This window comes from Triturus cristatus, chromosome 7 (genome assembly GCF_964204655.1).
Source record: "Triturus cristatus chromosome 7, aTriCri1.1, whole genome shotgun sequence".
Taxonomy (NCBI): domain Eukaryota; kingdom Metazoa; phylum Chordata; class Amphibia; order Caudata; family Salamandridae; genus Triturus; species Triturus cristatus.
Genome location: NC_140590.1, coordinates 14,936,000 through 14,956,266, shown reverse-complemented (window position 1 = coordinate 14,956,266; position 20,267 = coordinate 14,936,000).

Genomic DNA, 20,267 nt, shown 5'->3' with positions numbered 1-20,267 from the left:
GACAGGTAGTGAGGCGGCCACCCTACACATCAGTCTGGGTGGGAATGACCTCATTGCGGCCGCCATTGGACTCAGCCTCTGACCACGCCGTTCGGGACCCTTGCTCGAGATGCCGCAAAGGGAGTCTTGGGGGGCAGCCGAGCATAGAGAGGTCTGTCCCCCGGGGGTGTTTGGGGAATGGAAGCTGCTCAGGCGCCTGCTCCGCCCCTGTTGGGCTGGTTGGGCTATTTTGTAGCCCAAAGGCTATTTATCTCTCCATTTTGTTCGACCAGCCACCATTTTGTGGTATTCACGGTGGCTGGTCATAGGCATCTCCGAGCTCCCCCACCCTTTCAATTCACTCTTAGGGGAATTTAATTCTTTCTCGGCGAAGAATTTGGGTTTTGGGGTTGGCTTTGCTTTGGAACAGGTGTACTGGGTGTCTAAGTGAATGTTTTTGGGGTTGTCGCTTTGAAGCAGATGCAGGGGCAGTTGGCAGTCAAGTTTGCATGTTTTAACCAAGTTTATTTGTTATTGGCAGAGGCAATCCAGGCTGAAAGGGAACGGGTTGACAAGTTCACAAGGTACGATCTTTAAGGTGCATTAGGAAGTTAGGTTAGTTAAAGGTTCATAGTCGTAAAGGTTAAAGTTGAAAGGTCAAAGGTGAATGAGTAAATTTCAAAGGTGAAAGGTCAAAGATTAAAGTTCAAAGGTGAAAGGTTAAAAGGTCACAGTAGTGGTACTTAATTGCAGGTTTAAAATGTTCTCGGGGAGAACCTTAGGGGTGGGGGGTAGTTTAACATAGGTAACAGTTTTGTATAGTGAGGTTGTAGTTTTGTAAGGCGTCAGGCCAAGGGCTTTTTATAGTGATGTGCACCTGTTTCAATAAAAGCGGCCTTTTTCACACACTATTTCAGTGTCAGTGGTCTCTGCTTCTCTTGGCCACACCATTCATGTCTCGAGCTTGTCTCAAATGTCACCTCCACTGCTTTTCAATCAACTACCGTGCGCACTCTTTCCAGGATCAGCAATCTCTTAATATTTCATCGAGCCGCTGGCTCCAGATGGCCGCCTTGTGCATCACATGAAGGAGATCCGCTTCAAAGCGCGTCACCGGATCCGCCTGCGCCGCGGACAGCGGACAAATGACGTGGCTGCAGGACATCCCGCTTAATCCACCTGCTAACACCAGGGCAAACACAGAGACCTTACAGAATGCATCAGCTGTTATAAATGTGAGAGTTGCAAGGAGGGAGGGTTCACTCACGACACAATTGTAAATCGAGCCCGGAAGGTTCATGCTTACCTTTTCTTGTAGATTTATATTTTTATTTCAAATGCAGAAATACAATATTTCAGGAAAGCTATGACTGCGGCACCTTTTTTATTTCTCAGGTTTATCTGTACAGGGCATAGTGAGTAAACAAGCAGCCCAAATTGAAGAACCGGGCTATTTAAGCCTGGCGGCGCAGGGTACGCCTGAAATCTTCTGAGTTCGCCTTCCAAATTACAGAGACACGGAACACTCTGTCTGGCATAGGAACTTCAATTTATTAGCTGCAGCTAGGTACAGTTGTCCTAGAAGTACATCAGTGGTAGGTTCTCAGGAGACTGCCACTTCAATCTGGGGCTCACAGTCTTTTGTAGCGCTTGAATCCCCTAAAGCAACAACCCCCACAATGTGCAATAAAAATACAAATCATCCACAAGAAAACATTCTTTGTACAAGATACAGGATAATGGGCAATAGAAATTCCTTCCCTAAGGTCGTGTTCTCTACCCGACCCTATAGGTCAGGTGGCATAGCCATTCCTTGGCCAAATTAATTTACGACAGGACGTGTTTGCATGTTGAAGACGGTGATTCGTAAAACAACTGGAGAGGCCGAGAACGGTCACCAAGGGTCAATAGACGGTTATCTCGAGGATTAGTTGCTTCGAGCGGGGTCTCAGAATGCCGTGGCTCAGGGAAACAGGAAAGGCCGTGTAATATGTGCAACAGTACAGAGTGTGAAAGAAACACTATGAAAGTTGAAGGGGCCTGAGTGAGGGCAACAGCATAATGGTGTTACAAACAAAGATGGGGCAGTATTTGAATTTCCTCAGACCCTCCTTTTGCCATTACTCAGGCAAAGAAACCAGAGGCTGTTGCTAATCTGAATCGACTTCAATAGCCATGAAATCTACAAGTTGTTGTTGCAGCATTATCTTTGTGTCCGCTGCTTTCTGTGATACCGGTTTTGGAACACACAGGGTGGCGCAGAGCCCGCATATAGCTGGACCACATTGTAGGCAAAGGCAACATGAAAAGAGAATGGCTAAAGTCGCTCCGACAAAGGTAAGAATCTTGCATCCCCATGTAGACAGTAGTCCCCCAAACCATCCCATCAGAGACCAATTCCCTTCATCCTGGTGAACGGACTCAGCGATCTTATGTAGCTTAGAGATGGCTTGGTATACTGTAGGGGCGTTGTCTGGAATAAAAATGCAGCAGCTAGATCCGATCAATCTGCATACGCCCCCACGGTCAGCAAGGATGATATCTAATACCATCCTGTTCTGAAGCATGACAAGGCGGTCAACAGCGAGTTCTGCAGTGATGTTACTCAAAGCTCCAGCTGTGTCATTGACAGTGACTTCTACAACTCAAATTAGTTGCCTTATGTCTCTACTGTTGGCTATTGAGCCCCAGAATGGAAGGAGTCCTTTCAAGACATCCCCGACTTGTTGTCCTGACGTATCCTGGCCAGACGCCACCCCTCTTTTCTGTAAATGATGCTTGGTGTCTGCTATATATGTAGGGGGCAACAACCAAGCGATATAACAAGTGCCTCTCCAATTACCAGGTAGAGAAGTGTAAGCCTTATTTCCACACACGAAGTATGTATTGCGTGAGGGAACGATACGAGGCCAATCTGTCCCATTCAATGTCACAATATGTTGGCAATTGCTTGTACCTTTATATTCTAACCCTCCTTTCCTAATACAGAATGGTGCTTGACCAGGTACCACTAGAAAAGTTTGTCCTTTTCTAGAGGTTCTATTAGAGGGCAGAAAATACAAATCCGTAGATTTGGTTTGGCGATCAGCATATTCTGATTTCTCACTATCCGTCCCATATATCCTTTTTCTGTCTCGACAACATAAATGGTATAGATGTTGTAGGAGAGTAGGGTCTGCTATCCTATGGTCACCCCAAATTTTTGCTTTTTGCTTCACTGGTTTTTGACATATTGAGGCTGTGGGCCTGCTAATCAGACCCCAGCCTGCTGTTCTCTCTACTAAATTAACACTATGCACTCTAGGTGCATAACCAATTGGAACTAGATCACCCTGTGAGCCCCCTGTACCAGTGTACACTAGGTACCCAGGGCATTGGTGTATCTAAGGCCTACCAGGGGCTGAAGCATGTATTATGCCACCCCTGGCCTGGCCTAGCAATTTGACACAACTGGCTGATCACTCAGCTGGGGTAAGTTGGTGTAACCACCTCTTACTTAGGTGTAGTATACCTATACCTAACCTTAAATGGGACACCTGGTAACCTGTAAGTCACTCCTATGGCAGGCCTTGACAATCCTGAAGGCAGAGTGCTTGGTTCCATGTGAGATGGTGCTCTGGCATGAGCTGAGCCTGTCTGCAGTGGTCGGAACAACTTCCTTCTACCGTTTCCAGGTATCGTCATACCATATACTCTTAAGTGCATTATGAACCTCGCGGTTAAATGCTATCTTTGGTTTGGCTTTACCAAAACATGTCGAGTAAGGTGTCATACGAATTGGAATACTAACCCCTCGCCAATTCTGGCGACGGGGTTAGCATTCCACCCTTCTAGAGAGACACGACATGTACAGTACCTGAAACCCGGGTAAAATCAGACATAGCCTCAGCTCCACAAAATGGATGCTGCCACCACAGACACACGTCTGCCCTCCTGCTGCTGGGAGTCCTTCCAGCTTGGGAGACGTGGACAAAGGGTTTCCTGCCAGGGGAGGTGCGAGCACCACCCCAGACAGGATTTTGTGTATAGGTCCGGTAGGGCTTGAATGGAATCAGACATGCCTGAGGCTCACAAGGAGCCTCGGTGCATATGCCAGTTCAAACCGGTCCTGGGGCACACCAGCCCCGGACCTGGGGCGAGCTGGACAAAGGATTGGGGGTGTAACCACCCCCCTTCCTGGTCCCACCCTTAGGGAAGGACCTAGCAGGTAGTCCGGCCCCTAGAATCCGCTTAAAGGTAGGAGCTGTGTCCTAAGACTTCAGACATCCTGGAATCAACTTAACTACAAGAAGAAGACGGGAACTTCGATGCTCTGCTGCACAGAGGACAGAAGGAAATCTGCCCTATGGTCAGGGAGTGACCATCGTGCTAACGCAAGCACCAACCAGCTACTCGACGTCTGCTTTGCCGCCGCCTCCCGCCGGAGCCCGAGCCCAGAGCCCGACAAGACCTGGACCCCCAGACCTCTCACAGCCCGATCCACAGTCCCTGCAAAGAAGGAACCCATGGAGGCACCGAGACACGTGGAGCCAGCCATCTTGAAAGACCGACGACAAGCTGCAAGCGCGACAACAGAGGCTCCCTCCAAGTTGTGCTTTGGGTCCTGAGAAGCCCAACATACGAGCAGCATCTACACCAAAGGTGAGCCCTCCAGCATCTCCACTATCTGCGTGGGGCCCCTCTGCACTTTGCATCTCGACGTGCCTGCCCGGTCCCTGGCCCGTTGGCTAGTGGCCATTTTGGCGACAAACCTTGAAATCTACGATGCTGGTCTGGTTGCTCCAGACTGGCCCTAGCGGCTCTCCAAAAGAGCAGCCCCTCTGACCTTGCTGGTCAGAACAATCAGCTTTCTCCATTCTTCACGACTTCTGCTTTTGCCAAGGCTTGTTTGCTTCCTTTGAGTCGCCGACACCGCCGACAGCGAGAGCCTGCGTGGGACAGCTCGTGAACCGACTAATGGATGTCGTCAACCTTCAGGGACCACGTGGCTGCGGAGACAAGCTACACCTCATCACCTGTTTGCACCCGACATCGCCTGGTACCTACCTGGTGCCACGCTGGTCACTGGCTAGTGACTGTGAACACTGTCCCCTCTGCTTTCAGGTCTTCTACAACTCCGATCCACTCTTGGATCCACCGCATCTCTTCTGGATCAACCGCCTGCAGCATCTTTGTCATCAGGCTCCATTGAACAGATAGACGAAACCCGACGCACTTCGAGACCTATGCACCCGCTTCCTGTGGGTGAGGTAAAGCTGGCACTCCGGTGCCCAAGTGTAGAGAAACATCTCTAGTGTCTGTGTTTTAAGTCTTAAGTTCGTAGTCCATCCAGAAGTCCCTTCTAGCAGTAACTTTTGAACTTTTACGCACCCATTGAAAACCTATGGGAGCCCCCGTGTAACTTTCCTCACTGCACACGCGACCCGTGGACCTCCTGGTCACTAACTGAAGTTAGCTCCTTGTAGGCCCAGCGATTCTAGAGGCCCTAGGCCTTTTCCCTTTCCTGTTCGTGGTACTTATACCACTATTTTAGTATATGGTTTGAGCGGCCACCAGTGCCTATCCATATAAAGTGCAACTTCTGTATATTGTAATACTTTCTTGTTTAACGATTTGTGCTCCTGTGCTCATAAAGAGTCTAGGGGATACTTTGAGTAATAAATAATATATATTTTGAATATATATCTGTGTGGTGTCCTTTCATTGGTATAAAGGGGGGTTACATGTGGTAAAACAGCCTGCTTAACACGCTTTAACGAGTTTAGCCTCAAAGACTGCTTAGCCTACGCTACCACTAGGGCAGCTAGTCCGAAAAGGTTGACTTACAACCACACCATAAGGGTTGCTTGGCATGGTACAAGGTGGTCACTTTAACTAGTGAACATCATATACCAGGCCAACTTCTCACATTGGTGAGCAGCGGTTGGATTTGAGCTTGCTGTGTTTTACCATTGTAATCTCTTTGTTACCAATTGAAAGATCACATAGGTACCTGTAGGTACATATAAAACAAGATTAGATATACTTAAGTTCTACTGAACTTAGTTGATGTAGAGCAAAGGGAGTAGCACACCCTGACTACAACTACTAGATAGGTTTAGTAGGTAAACCCAAGTGTAGGTAGTTGCAACACATCCACCCACACTTAAGAGCAATGGCTGGGGCAGAGGGGTCCAATGTACCCATCTCTGTTGAGAGTGACCCCCAGAGGGCACCAACCATCTTTGCTACCCTAAATCAAAATGAGCTCAGGCAGTTGGCAAATATCAGGGGCCTTAAACAGCCCAGGAACCCTACCTCTGCTGAACTCAGAGAACTCTTACAAGCTGATGAAGATCAGAAGGCTCTCAACAAAGCCTCCCAGTTGGGCCCCTTAGGCACTGGAACAGGAGGCCCCCCTTCTGAAGATGCTACTGAGGTACCCCTTTCCAATAGTCACCCCTTAGATGAGAATCATACTACAGAGGATGAAAGTGATAAGGGTACTGATACAGATGGTAGTGGGGATGAAGGGAGAACTAGCCCAGTGCCAAGTGTTATACGTGGCCCAGCTAAACTAAGGCTACTGGGGACTGACAATGGGGTCACCCCATTGGATCTCCCTAGTGGACTTAACCAGGGGCTTGGGAGGCAGAGGAATCACTCAGGTGACTCTAATGCTTCTCATGCCTCTAGAGGCTCTCAGGGTCACTCCAGAAGGAGGATGACCACCCCTCAGAGGAGGGAACATGAGGCCAGAATGCAGGAAGCTCAGCTGAGGATCAGGAGACAGGAGCTAGAAGTAGCCCTGATGGAAGAGAAACTGAACAAGGCTAGGCAACCTAGAGAGAGTGGGTCTATACCCACTGGTGGCAGCATTGTCCCTAAGGACAAAGATAGGGTCTTTGACAATAGGAACCTGTCCAAGGTTGTGCCCCCCCTACAAAAGTGGGGATGACATCCACAAATGGATGACTGCTCTTGAGAGAGCCTGCAAAGTGCAGCAGGTTCCTGAAGACCAGTGGGCAGCAATCTTATGGCTCTCCTTTGAAGGTAGAGGCAGAGATAGACTCCTCACTGTTAGGGAGGAGGATGTCAGAAACTACAGAGCCCTGAAGAGTGTCCTAGTTGATGGGTTAGGCTTAACCACTGAACAGTACAGGTTAATGTTCAGAGACACCCAGAAGACACAGACTCAGGACTGGTCTGAATACATTGAATGTGCCACTAAGGCTTTGGAGGGTTGGTTGCTGGGAAGTAAGGTGTCTGATTATACAGGATTGTACAATTTGATGATGAGACAACAGATTTTAAATAACTGTCAGAACCAGCAACTGCATCAACACTTGGTTGACTCAGATCTGACCTATCCCCAAGAATTGGGAAAGAAGGCAGACAAATGGGTCAGAACCAGGGTTAAGAAACAGAACCAGGGCCAAGGTGGTGATCAGAAGAAAACAGACCAGAAGGGTGGAGATCAGAAATCTAAAGACCAGAAGTCTTCAACAGGGCCCCAAACTAGTACTAACGAGGGTGGGTCCCAACCTAAAGGGAAGAAGAAAGAAGGTCCAAAGAAACCCTGGTGCAAATCTTGCAAGAATACAACTCACTGGACTAGTGATTGTAAGAAGGGTGGAGCCCCCAACACTGTTGCCCCTAAGGCACCTGCTCCCAGTACTACTGTTAGCAGTGTGGGTCCCCAGACAAAGGGTGTAGTGGGAATCACTATGGGAACTGAAGGAGATTCTGACTTAGACAGAACCCTGACACAGGCAGTCTTGATCTGTGATGGGGACATGGATTTGTCCCTGACTGTGAGCCCCAGTAACCTGGGCAAGTACAGACAGACTCCTTTAATAAATGAAAAAGTGGCTCAAGCCTACCGGGACACATGTGCCAGTGTCACTATGGTGACACCAGGCTTTGTGGACCCTGGACAGTACATACCAGGTGAGAACTACCTGGTGACCAATGCCAGCAATGCCACTACTTCACATAGTGTGGCTGTTGTTAACTTCTCATGGGGAGGGGTAACTGGCCTCAAAAGGGTTGTGGTTAGTGCAGACCTCCCAGTAGAATGTTTGTTGGGCAATAACCTAGAGAGTTCTCTATGGTCAGAAGTGGACTACAGGACACATGCAGAGATGTTAGGTATATCACCACATGTCCTTGCTGTGACCAGGTCACAGGCCAAAAAGTGCCTTACTGAACCTCAGGTCTTGGATCCTGGAACAATGGACCAAGCACCTACCAAGAAGAAGAACAGGAGGGTTAAGGCTGTGCCTTCCCCCCTGCCTCCAAGTGATGATCAGCCTTCCCAGGAAGATGATCTAGAGAACCCTGAAGGAACTGTCCCTGAAGAGCTTGAACCTGATCAGGTTGAGTTTCTGGGGACAGGGGGACCTTCCAGGGCTGACTTGGGGCAGGCTCAGTTAACCTGTCCATCTCTTGAACCCTTCAGACAGCTGGCTGCTGCTGAGGCTGCTGGGAATGCTCAAGGTACCCATAAAGTGTATTGGGATGATGGGCTCCTTTATTCAGAGGCTAGAGACCCAAAACCTGGTGCAACCAGGAGGTTGGTTATACCTCTGCAATTTAGGGGCCTCCGTCTTACCTTGGCCCATGATATTCCTCTAGCAGGACACTTAGGCCAGAACAAGACCTGGGACAGGCTTGTCCCTCACTTTCACTGGCCTCACATGAATGAAGATACCAAGGAGTTTTGCCGCTCCTGTGTAACCTGCCAAGCCAGTGGCAAATCAGGTGGCACAACAAAGGCCCCCCTGATACCACTACCTGTGGTGGGGGTCCCCTTTGAAAGAGTGGGAATAGATATAGTGGGTCCCATGGATCCTCCCACTGCATCTGGGCACAGATTTATACTGGTGGTAGTGGATCATGCCACCAGGTATCCAGAGGCAATTCCCCTTAGGACCACTACAGCTCCTGTTGTGGCCAGGGCCCTGCTGGGAGTATTCTCCAGAGTGGGGTTTCCTAAGGAGGTGGTTTCTGACAGAGGTACCAACTTCATGTCAGGATACTTGACAGCTATGTGGAAGGAATGTGGTGTCAACTACAAGTTCACCACCCCTTATCACCCACAATGCAATGGGCTTGTTGAGAGATTCAACAAGACCCTAAAGGGTATGATCAAAGGATTACCTGAAAAGCTCAGGCGAAGATGGGACATCCTTCTACCCTGCCTTCTGTTTGCTTACAGAGAGGTCCCACAAAAAGGAGTTGGCTACAGCCCCTTTGAATTGTTGTTTGGGCACCCTGTGAGAGGCCCACTGTGTTTAGTGAAGGAAGGATGGGAGTTACCTCTCAAAAAGCCTAAACAAGACATAGTGGACTATGTACTTGGTCTCCGCTCCAGGATGGCTGAGTATATGGAGAAGGCATCCAAAAACCTTGAGGCAAGCCAGGCCTTACAGAAAGCTTGGCATGACCAAAAGGCTGTCTTGGTTGAGTATCAGCCAGGACAGAAGGTATGGGTGTTGGAGCCAGTGGCCCCAGCAGCACTCCAAGACAAATGGTCTGGACCCCATACAATCCTGGAAAAGAAGGGAGAGGTTACCTACTTGGTGGACCTAGGAACTCCCAGAAGTCCCCACAGGGTACTCCATGTTAACAGGTTAAAAGCATATGTTGACAGGGCAGACATGGGCTTGCTCGTGGCTACAGATGAGGGACAGGAGGAAGAGAGTGACCCTCTCCCAGACTTGTTGTCTCAGAACCCTGAAGATGGTTCAGTTGAAGGAGTGACCCTTGGGGGCAACCTCACTGAGCATCAGCAGATTGAATGTAGACAGGTTCTACAATCATTTCAACATATGTTCTCCTTGATACCTAGTCAAACTGACTGGTGCACCCATGTGGTGGACACTGGTGACAGTCTGCCTGTGAAGAACAAACTTTACAGACAACCTGACCACGTCAGGGACTGTATAAAGGCTGAGGTACACAAAATGCTGGAACTGGGTGTCATTGAACCCTCAGAGAGCCCCTGGGCTAGCCCAGTGGTTCTGGTCCCCAAACCTCACACCAAAGATGGCAAGAGAGAGATGAGGTTCTGTGTGGATTACAGAGGACTCAATGCTGTCACTAGGACAGATGCACATCCTATTCCAAGGGCAGATGAGCTCATCGATAAACTAGCTTCTGCTAAGTTTTTGAGCACGTTTGACTTGACAGCTGGCTATTGGCAAATCAGGTTAGCTGAGGAGTCTAAGGCCAAAACAGCATTCTCAACCCCAGGAGGACACTACCAATTTTTGGTGATACCCTTTGGTCTGAAGAATGCACCTGCCACCTTCCAAAGGCTGGTGAATCATGTCCTTACTGGGTTGGATGACTTTTGTGCAGCATATCTTGATGACATTGCTGTCTTTAGCTCCACCTGGGAGGATCACCTGATCCACCTGAAGAAGGTACTTGAGGCTCTGCAAAAGGCAGGCCTCACTATCAAGGCTACTAAGTGCCAGATAGGGCAGAGTAAGGTTTTGCATTTGGGCCACCTTGTAGGTGGAGGCCATGTTCAACCACTGGAGAGTAAGATACAATCCATCAAGGACTGGTCTCCTCCAACCACCCAGACTCAAGTTCGAGCTTTCTTGGGCTTGACTGGGTACTACAGGAAGTTTGTTAAGAACTATGGGTCCATTGTGACTCCTCTTAATGATCTGACATTCAAGAAGATGCCCAAAAAGGTTCAGTGGACAGTAAGCTGTCAAAAGGAATTTGATGACCTGAAGAAGGCCATGTGCTCTGCACCTATCCTGAAAAGTCCTGACTACTCCAAAGAGTTTATTGTCCAAACAGATGCTTCTGAGTTGGGTGTGGGAGCTGTGCTGTCACAACTTAATGTAGATTGTCAAGACCAACCCATTGCTTTTATTAGCAGAAGGTTGACCCCCAGAGAGAAGAATTGGTCAGCTATTGAGAGGGAGGCCTTTGCTGTGGTGTGGGCCCTGAAGAAGCTGAGGCCATACTTGTTTGGCACTCACTTCAAGATTCAGACCGACCATAAGCTCCTCTTGTGGCTAAATCAGATGAACTGCTTAGGTGGTCCATTTCCCTACAGGGGATGGACTTTACAGTGGAGCACCAGCCAGGTACAGACCATGGGAATGCAGATGGTCTCTCCAGGTACTTCCACTTAGGACATGAAGACGAGACTGGTCAAGGCTAGTTTAATGTCCCTGCGTTTGGGGGGGGGGGTTGTGTAGGAGAGTAGGGTCTGCTATCCTATGGTCACCCCAAATGTTTGCTTTTTTGCTTCACTGGTTTTTGACATATTGAGGCTGTGGGCCTGCTAATCAGACCCACAGCCTGCTGTTCTCTCTACTAAATTAACACTATGCACTCTAGGTGCATAACCAATTGGAACTAGATCACCCTGTGAGCCCCCTGTACCAGTGTACACTAGGTACCCAGGGCATTGGTGTATCTAAGGCCTACCAGGGGCTGAAGCATGTATTATGCCACCCCTGGCCTGGCCTAGCAATTTGACACAACTGGCTGATCACTCAGCTGGGGTAAGTTGGTGTTACCACCTCTTACTTAGGTGTAGCATACCTATACCTAACCTTAAATGGGAAACCTGGTAACCTGTAAGTCACTCCTATGGCAGGCCTTGACAATCCTGAAGGCAGAGTGCTTGGTTCCATGTGAGATGGTGCTCTGGCATGAGCTGAGCCTGTCTGCAGTGGTCGGAACAACTTCCTTCTACCGTTTCCAGGTATCGTCATACCATATACTCTTAAGTGCATTATGAACATCGCGGTTAAATGCTATCTTTGGTTTGGCTTTACCAAAACATGTCGAGTAAGGTGTCATACGAATTGGAATACTAACCCCTCGCCAATTCTGGCGACGGGGTTAGCATTCCACCCTTCTAGAGGGACACGACATGTACAGTACCTGAAACCCGGGTAAAATCAGACATAGCCTCAGCTCCACAAAATGGATGCTGCCACCACAGACACAAGTCTGCCCTCCTGCTGCTGGGAGTCCTTCCAGCTTGGGAGACGTGGACAAAGGGTTTCCTGCCAGGGGAGGTGCGAGCACCACCCCAGACAGGATTTTGTGTATTGGTCCGGTAGGGCCTGAATGGAATCAGACATGCCTGAGGCTCACAAGGAGCCTCGGTGCATATGCCAGTTCAAACCGGTCCTGGGGCACACCAGCCCCGGACCTGGGGCGAGCTGGACAAAGGATTGGGGGTGTAACCACCCCCCTTCCTGGTCCCACCCTTAGGGAGGGACCTAGCAGGTAGTCCGGCCCCTAGAATCCGCTTAAAGGTAGGAGCTGTGTCCTAAGACTTCAGACATCCTGGAATCAACTTAACTACAAGAAGAAGACGGGAACTTCGACGCTCTGCTGCACAGAGGACAGAAGGAAATCTCCCCTATGGTCAGGGAGTGACCATCTTGCTAACGCAAGCACCAACCAGCTACTCGACGTCTGCTTTGCCGACGCCGGAGCCCGAGCCCGAGCCCAGAGCCCGACAAGACCTGGACCTCCAGACCTCTCACAGCCCGATACACAGTCCCTGCAAAGAAGGAACCCGTGGAGGCACCGAGACACGTGGAGCCAGCCATCTTGAAAGACCGACGACAAGCTGCAAGCGCGACAACAGAGGCTCCCTCCAAGTTGTGCTTTGGGTCCTGAGAAGCCCAACATACGAGCAGCATCTGCACCAAAGGTGAGCCCTCCAGCATCTCCACGATCTGCGTGGGGCCCCTCTGCACTTTGCATCTCGACGCGCCTGCCCGGTCCCTGGCCCATTGGCTAGTGGCCATTTTGGCGACGAACCTTGAAATCTACTACGCTGGTCTGGTTGCTCCAGACTGGCCCTAGCGGCTCTCCAAAAGAGCAGCCCCTCTGACCTTGCTGGTCAGAACAATCAGCTTTCTCCATTCTTCACGACTTCTGCTTTTGCCAAGGCTTGTTTGCTTCCTTCGAGTCGCCGACACCGCCGACAGCGAGAGCCTGCGTGGGACAGCTCGTGAACCGACTCCTGGACTTCGTCGACCTTCAGGGACCACGTGGCTGCGGAGACAAGCTACACCTCATCACCTGTTTGCACCCGACATCGCCTGGTACCTACCTGGTGCCACGCTGGTCACTGGCTAGTGACTGTGAACACTGTCCCCTCTGCTTTCAGGTCTTCTACAACTCCGATTCACTCTTGGATCCACCGCATCTCTTCTGGACCAACCGCCTGCAGCATCTTTGTCATCAGGCTCCATTGAACAGATAGACGAAACCCGACGCACTTCGAGACCTATGCACCCGCTTCCTGTGGGTGAGGTAAAGCTGGCACTCCGGTGCCCAAGTGTAGAGAAACATCTCTAGTGTCTGTGTTTTAAGTCTTAAGTTCGTAGTCCATCCAGAAGTCCCTTCTAGCAGTAACTTTTGAACTTTTACGCACCCATTGAAAACCTATGGGAGCCCGCGTGTAACTTTCCTCACTGCACACGCGACCCGTGGACCTCCTGGTCACTAACTGAAGTTAGCTCCTTGTAGGCGCAGCAATTCTAGAGGCCCTAGGCCTTTTCCCTTTCCTGTTCGTGGTACTTATACCACTATTTTAGTATATGGTTTGAGCGGCCACCAGGGCCTATCCATATAAAGTGCAACTTCTGTATATTGTAATACTTTCTTGTTTAACGATTTGTGCTCCTGTGCTCATAAAGAGTCTAGGGGATACTTTGAGTAATAAATACATAATACTTTCTTGTTTAACGATTTGTGCTCCTGTGCTCATAAAGAGTCTAGGGGATACTTTGAGTAATAAATACATATATATTTTGAATATATATTCAATGAAAAAACCATAGGTTTCACACATGTTATAGTTAGCTGGACATTTCACTCGTGAAAAACCAATGAAATTCCCCCGTTATAGTTAGTTCAGCTAACTATAACTCGCGCACCCGCAATCCACTGCTGATGACGTCACATATTACATCACTCATGACATGGTCAGTGACATCACTCATGACATCACTGATGACATCTCAAATGACATCACTGATGACATCACTGATGACATCATCTAGTGTATGTGTGTTTTTCTTCAAATTAAATATGTTTTATATATGTATATCTCAAGGTCGATGGAAGAATAAATGGGTATATAAATGTCTAAATGGATGATTTTTTTATGAAAAATTGATTATGTGACTGATTCAGTGTATCATAGTGAATCCATGGCTTTGTGAGTAATGTTTAAGTCTGTAAATATCTGTATCAGTCTCTCACTTTGTGTATAGGTGGCTGCATGAGTTGGTGAGTAGCTACATGGGTGTCTATATGGGTTATTAGTTGGTTTTTTGAGTATCAGTCTGAGTGTCTGCATGGTTCGGTGGGGGGTATTACGTAGTGCATAGGTGCATGAATGAGTGACTCACTGTTTGTATGTGTTGAAGACAGCATGTGTGCAGGACTGTATGGGTGGATGAGTGTGTGTATGGGTGTGTTAGTGAGTGAATGACTGTGTCAATAGTGTCTCTATGAGTAACTTCATATGTTTTATAGTAGTATATGTGATTATTGGTGTTTTTAATTGAGTATATGTGAGAGTAAGAGATTGAAAGAGTTCCTGTATGAATAAGTATGTTTTTCTATAAGTGACTGTTTAAAAGACTAAGTATGTGTAAGTTTCCGTATAAGTAAGTGTGGTGGTGTGTGTATAACTGTATATGCATATAATTGTATGTTTTAATCTTTATTAGCATGAGTGACTATGTGTGTGAGTAACTCTATGGATGAGTGACATTATGTAACAGGCTGTATAGGTGTATGAGTACATATGATGAGTGAGTACATGTATGAGTGACTGTATAGGACTGTTGGTGAATGAGTGGATTTGTATGTGGATCTTTGAATTATTGAATTGGTTGTTGTAACTGGTATTGGTATGTCCATTATTTTGAACATTGTAGTTTCTATTTTTGAATGTGTGTATCAAAGGTTATATTAGGGTGAGAGGAGGTCTGCTACTCAATCACAAGGATGATGTCATCAGTGATGTCATCAGTGATGTCATTTGAGATGTCATCAGTGATGTCATGAGTGATGTCACTGACCATGTCATGAGTGATGTAATATGTGACGTCATCAGCAGTGGATTGCGGGTGCGCGAGTTATAGTTAGCTGAACTAACTATAACGGGGGAATTTCATTGGTTTTTCACGAGTGAAATGTCCAGCTAACTATAACATGTGTGAAACCTATGGTTTTTTCATTGAATTTGCAAGGTTTTTTAAATGCTAATTCCTAACTATAACGTTTTTGAAACCTTTGGTTTTTTCAGTGAATTTGCAAGGTTTTTTAAATGTTAATTCCTAACTATAACGTTTTTGAAACCTTTGGTTTTTTCAGTGAATTTGTACGGTTTTTTATATGCTAATTTTTGTATTATTTAATTAATGATATTTATTTTTTAATAAAAATAAAATTCCTATATATTCATTTATATATTATCTGTATTTTTTTATTTTTTTATTTTTAAAAAAATTTCAATTAGGATAAAAAAAAATGTTATTATTAATTTTTTTAATTATTTTTTGTCCACTTTTTTTTTGTTGATATAAATTCTTGGGGTGCGCGCTCTGAGCGCGCTCCTAGTACTATTTCGTAAGTTTTTTATGAATTCCGTCGTACGTTATTTACGTACACAAATATACGTCATAGTGCGCGCTGGGAGCGTGCACCCAGTACGTATGTGTGCGTACGTACGTACGTATGCGTGCGTGCGTCCTACGCGCTCCACGCGGTTTACTTCCGCATACGCTAAAATTACGCGCAATAACGGTCGCGTATACGCGTGTTCAACGTATGCGCGCTACGTACGCGCATATGACGTATGCACATGCGCTCCTACGCGTTCGCGCATACGTAATCACGAGGTGCGCGCTCGGAGCTTGCGCAGTGCGCGCACCTCGGGTTTATACATAATAAAACAATATTTCTTATTGGTTATCATTACTTTCAGTTTCTAATTGTTTCAATACCACACCCAATCCCCTCATGGCAAGTCATGTGATCAAGAATCATCACTTTTGATTGGTTTGAAGTACTTTCAGTTCCAGATTCTTCCCAAACCACACCTACTCCCCTCATTATTAGTTCTGATTCCTTTGGAGAAGGAGCTATTCTGTTGTTGAGAGACAATGGCTGAACAGCAACCATCTTCAGACAGTGACCAGGACACTCTTGAGAAGCAGAGGAACAGGAAGCAGAAAGACAGCTTTATATGGCAGTTTTTCACTTTTCCAGAAGGTCTGAAAAAGGTAAATGCACCGAAAGTTACATGTGTACTTTGTAAAAAAGTCTTATCTCGAGGGGAATCCTAACAAGAAATATTCTTTTAGCATTCACACTATGTTGAGACATGTTAACAAAATGCATCCAGTAACTTTTCGTCGAGCTTCTGGAGAAAACCCTCCACCTGCTCAGCCGACGACATCTGCAGCAGCTCAGCCGAGCACATCTTCGGCAGCTCAGGGGAGCACTTCAGCTGCGATGGTGCCTTCACCTGTTTCTACACCTCTTGTTGGTCCACCTTGTTTGGCGAGGTTGTCTACACGGTGCACTGATTGCGGTTCTCTTATTTCTGTGGGGGAGACCAGTCTTGATCTCCTTCAGAGAAAATTTGATGCGCATCCGTGCACTAGGCCATAGATGTTTTTTTCTTTTTTTGCGTTTTTCTCTTCCTGTTTCCCTCCATTAACTCAAGGGCTCTTTTAAGAGCCACTTATAAACTAAACCCCCCAAATTTTTTTTTGAGATATTTTTATTTGAATTTTTTTGAGGTGCGCGCACCCTGCGCGCACCCAAGGTTTTTATTAAAAAAATTATTAAAAAAAAAAAAAAAATTAATATACAAAAAGAGGTGAAGAAATGGAAGCACACAGAGTCATGCCATCATTTTAAGCACATAACACAGGCTGCCCCTTTCATGGGCTGCATTTCTTTCAGAACAACAACTTCACAAATTAAATCTCTGCCCACAATTCCTGTGCGCACACAGACTCATGCTATGATTTTTTGAACAAAACAGTGTCCCTGAATAGTACCAAATTACTGTTACATCCTGATACATTTCCCTTATTATTTACAGAAGCAGAAAACAGCACATTTCCTAACAGCTCCTTAAGACCATGTCCATATGTTACAGAGTGAGTGAATAAACAAGATCAATTTAAATGAGGCCTTGGTGACGTTGAATGTGTTTGCATTACACAGTGCTATCTGAAACAGCACACAGAGCTGTGTACTACACATGAGAGTGTTGGAGAAGCTGCTGCGTGTGTGCCAAGAGTGTGTTTCTGAACACTGTGGATTGTCTGGTGCTTGACAGATGAGCAAAGAGACTTCCAGAACTGCATGAAGACAGCAGGGATGTATGTAACAGTGCATGTGTGCTAAGGGATAATTTGTGTAAACCCAACAGGCTGCCCCTTCCATGGGACTGCATTTCTTACTGAACAACATCTTCACAAATTAAATCTCTGCCCACAATTCCTGTGTGCACACAGAGTCATGCCATCATTTTAGGCACATAACACAGGCTGCCCCTTTCATGGGACTGCATTTCTTACTGAACAACATCTTCACAAATTAAATCTCTGCCCACAATTTCTGTGCGCACACAGACTCATGCTATGTTTTTTGGAACAAAACAGTGTCCCTGAATAGTACCAAATTACTGTTACAGCCTGATACATTTCCCTTATTATTTACAGAAGCAGAAAACAGCACATTTCCTAACAGCTCCTTAAGACCATGTCCATATGTTACAGAGTGAGTGATTAAACAAGATCAATTTAAATGAGGCCTTGGTGACGTTGAATGTGTTTGCATTACACAGTGCTATCTGAAACAGCACACAGAGCTGTGTACTACACATGAGAGTGTTGGAGAAGCTGCTGCGTGTGTGCCAAGAGAGAGTGTGTTTCTGAACACTGTGGATTGTCTGGTGCTTGACAGATCAGCAAAGAGACTTCCAGAACTGCATGAAGACTGCAGGGATGTATGTAACAGTGCATGTGTGCATGCTTTTTTCAAATGTGCTGCCATTTTCCTCTCTTTTTTTTCAAAGTGATTTCTGCTAAATGCTAACCATCACAATTAAAAAGAAGCTGTCCTTTTCTTTCAACTGCAAGTCTTACTTTTCAACAGCAACACAAATTAAATCTCTGCCCACAATTCTTCTCTGCACACACACTCATGGTTTGATGGTAGTCACAAAACAGTATTCCTCATTGTTACCAGTACACATTATCTTATGTTGAAAACATACTCCATAATATTTTACATATTCAAAACAGTTAAATATCTTGCAAAACTGAAAATGTAAATCACAACTGTAAACAAATAATCATAATTTTTTTTTATATATCAAAATTAACCACAAACACCCCCTCTCAAACTCATAACTCACCTTTAAAATTAGTTAGTTGTGAAAGAAATGTAGCAGTCACACAGCAGTTTATCAGACCAGAATCACTGAGCTCCACACCTCTCTCCTCTCAGCAGAACCAGTTAATGGCACAGTTTCCCTCTCTTTTTTCACACATATACATGTTAATTTTCAATCTCAGTACTTCCCACATTTTTTCAAATGAAATCACACATTTCTATTGGATGAAAACTTCAACCCCTTTCCAAATGTACCCTTCCCCCAACTTAACTTCTGCCTGCTACCATAGCAACAGGTCATAGAACACAGGTGTGAGCAGAGCGGTCAGAAGTTCAACAGACAATGTTTCATTTCCAAAGAGCAAGAGTGCTTGACTTTTTAAACCTAACAGCAAATCCAAACTAATGTTCTTTTTTCACACTTTTTTCTGAACCAATGCAATACATGCTTTTTAAAATTTAAACATACAGCCTAGTTTTTAGTGTAGAATGGTTTGAAACAGCCAATGAGTTCTTTTTATAAAAAAAGTATGTGTGCCCCCATTTTTCAACTGTCTTTCATTTCTTTTTGCCTTTCTACTGAAAGACACCTCCTGAGTGCATCCAGATCTCCTTTGAAGATGTTCACAGTGTGGATTGTAGGTCACAGCTATGTCTTCTGGAGTGAAAAGTATGCAGTAAAAAGAGGTATGGTGAGAGACCTTGCTTTGCCAAATGTAGACATTAAATGGATTGGTCAGAGAGGGTTAAAGTGGCACCAATTAATGCCTTTGGTGAAAACCTTTCTACATCTCCCACAGCCTAACCTTATTATTGTGCACTGTGGTGGAAATGACCTAGGCACTTTAACTGGGGTAGGTCTGGAAATGCTTATTAAGGACACCTTTGTGCAATTGATGACGCTTTTTCCACAAACTGCCTTCGTATATTCTAACATATGCCAAAGGCAAAAGCGGAACTGGTCCAACCAATTTTGTCCGCAGATTGACAAAGCAAGGAAGCACGTCAACAAATCTATTTCTGCTTTCCTCAGAGACTATGGTATGGGTTCTATATACCACAACAACTTGCGTTACAACATGCAAGACATTTATAGAGGAGATGGTGTACACTTCACTGATGAAGGCAACAGAGTCTTCCTCTTGAACTTTAGACTCTGCATCGGTACTTACTTGTAGGTACCAAAAAACAAACAATAAACACAAGGGCTCTTTTTAGAGCCACCTTATATCTAAACACTTAAATGCGATTTTTTTTTGATTTTTTTAATAAAGTTTTTTTTCGGGTGCGCGCTGGGTGCGCGCACTCGGCGATATTTTTTAACAAAATATAAAACTTTTTTTTTGCCCTACAAGGTCCTACTGTGACCCCCTTACAATGCCTACTGGGTCAATTTCTCCCCACTCTGCCCCCTTTTCAAGTTCTCCCCCTTTGTTTATCACCCCCTCTTTATGCGATAGACAAAATGGCGGCCGCCGCTTCCTGATTTCCACCGATTCGAATGTTTACTAAGATCTAACAACCAATCAGAATTGCGCTCGCGCACGGCAAGGTGCGCGCACCCAGCGCGCACGCTGCGCGCTTACAGATATATATATTGATTTAAATACTATTTTCTCAGGAAATACTGAACAGATTTACACCAGACCTGCAAAAGGCACTTCATGGACCTTATGGCTACCTCTCTGCCAAATTTCACATAATTCTGTTCAGCCGTTCGGGCTGTAGCTGTGTCTAAAGGTCCTATGGAAAAATGCATGGGGAAAACGCGTTTTAGGACCCCCCTTTTTTCTCGGCCCCCGCTTGCCGAATCACCCCGAGACTTTCAGGGTAGGAGCGGAGCGTAGCGCCCCACCTATTTTGAAAATTTTGCGAGG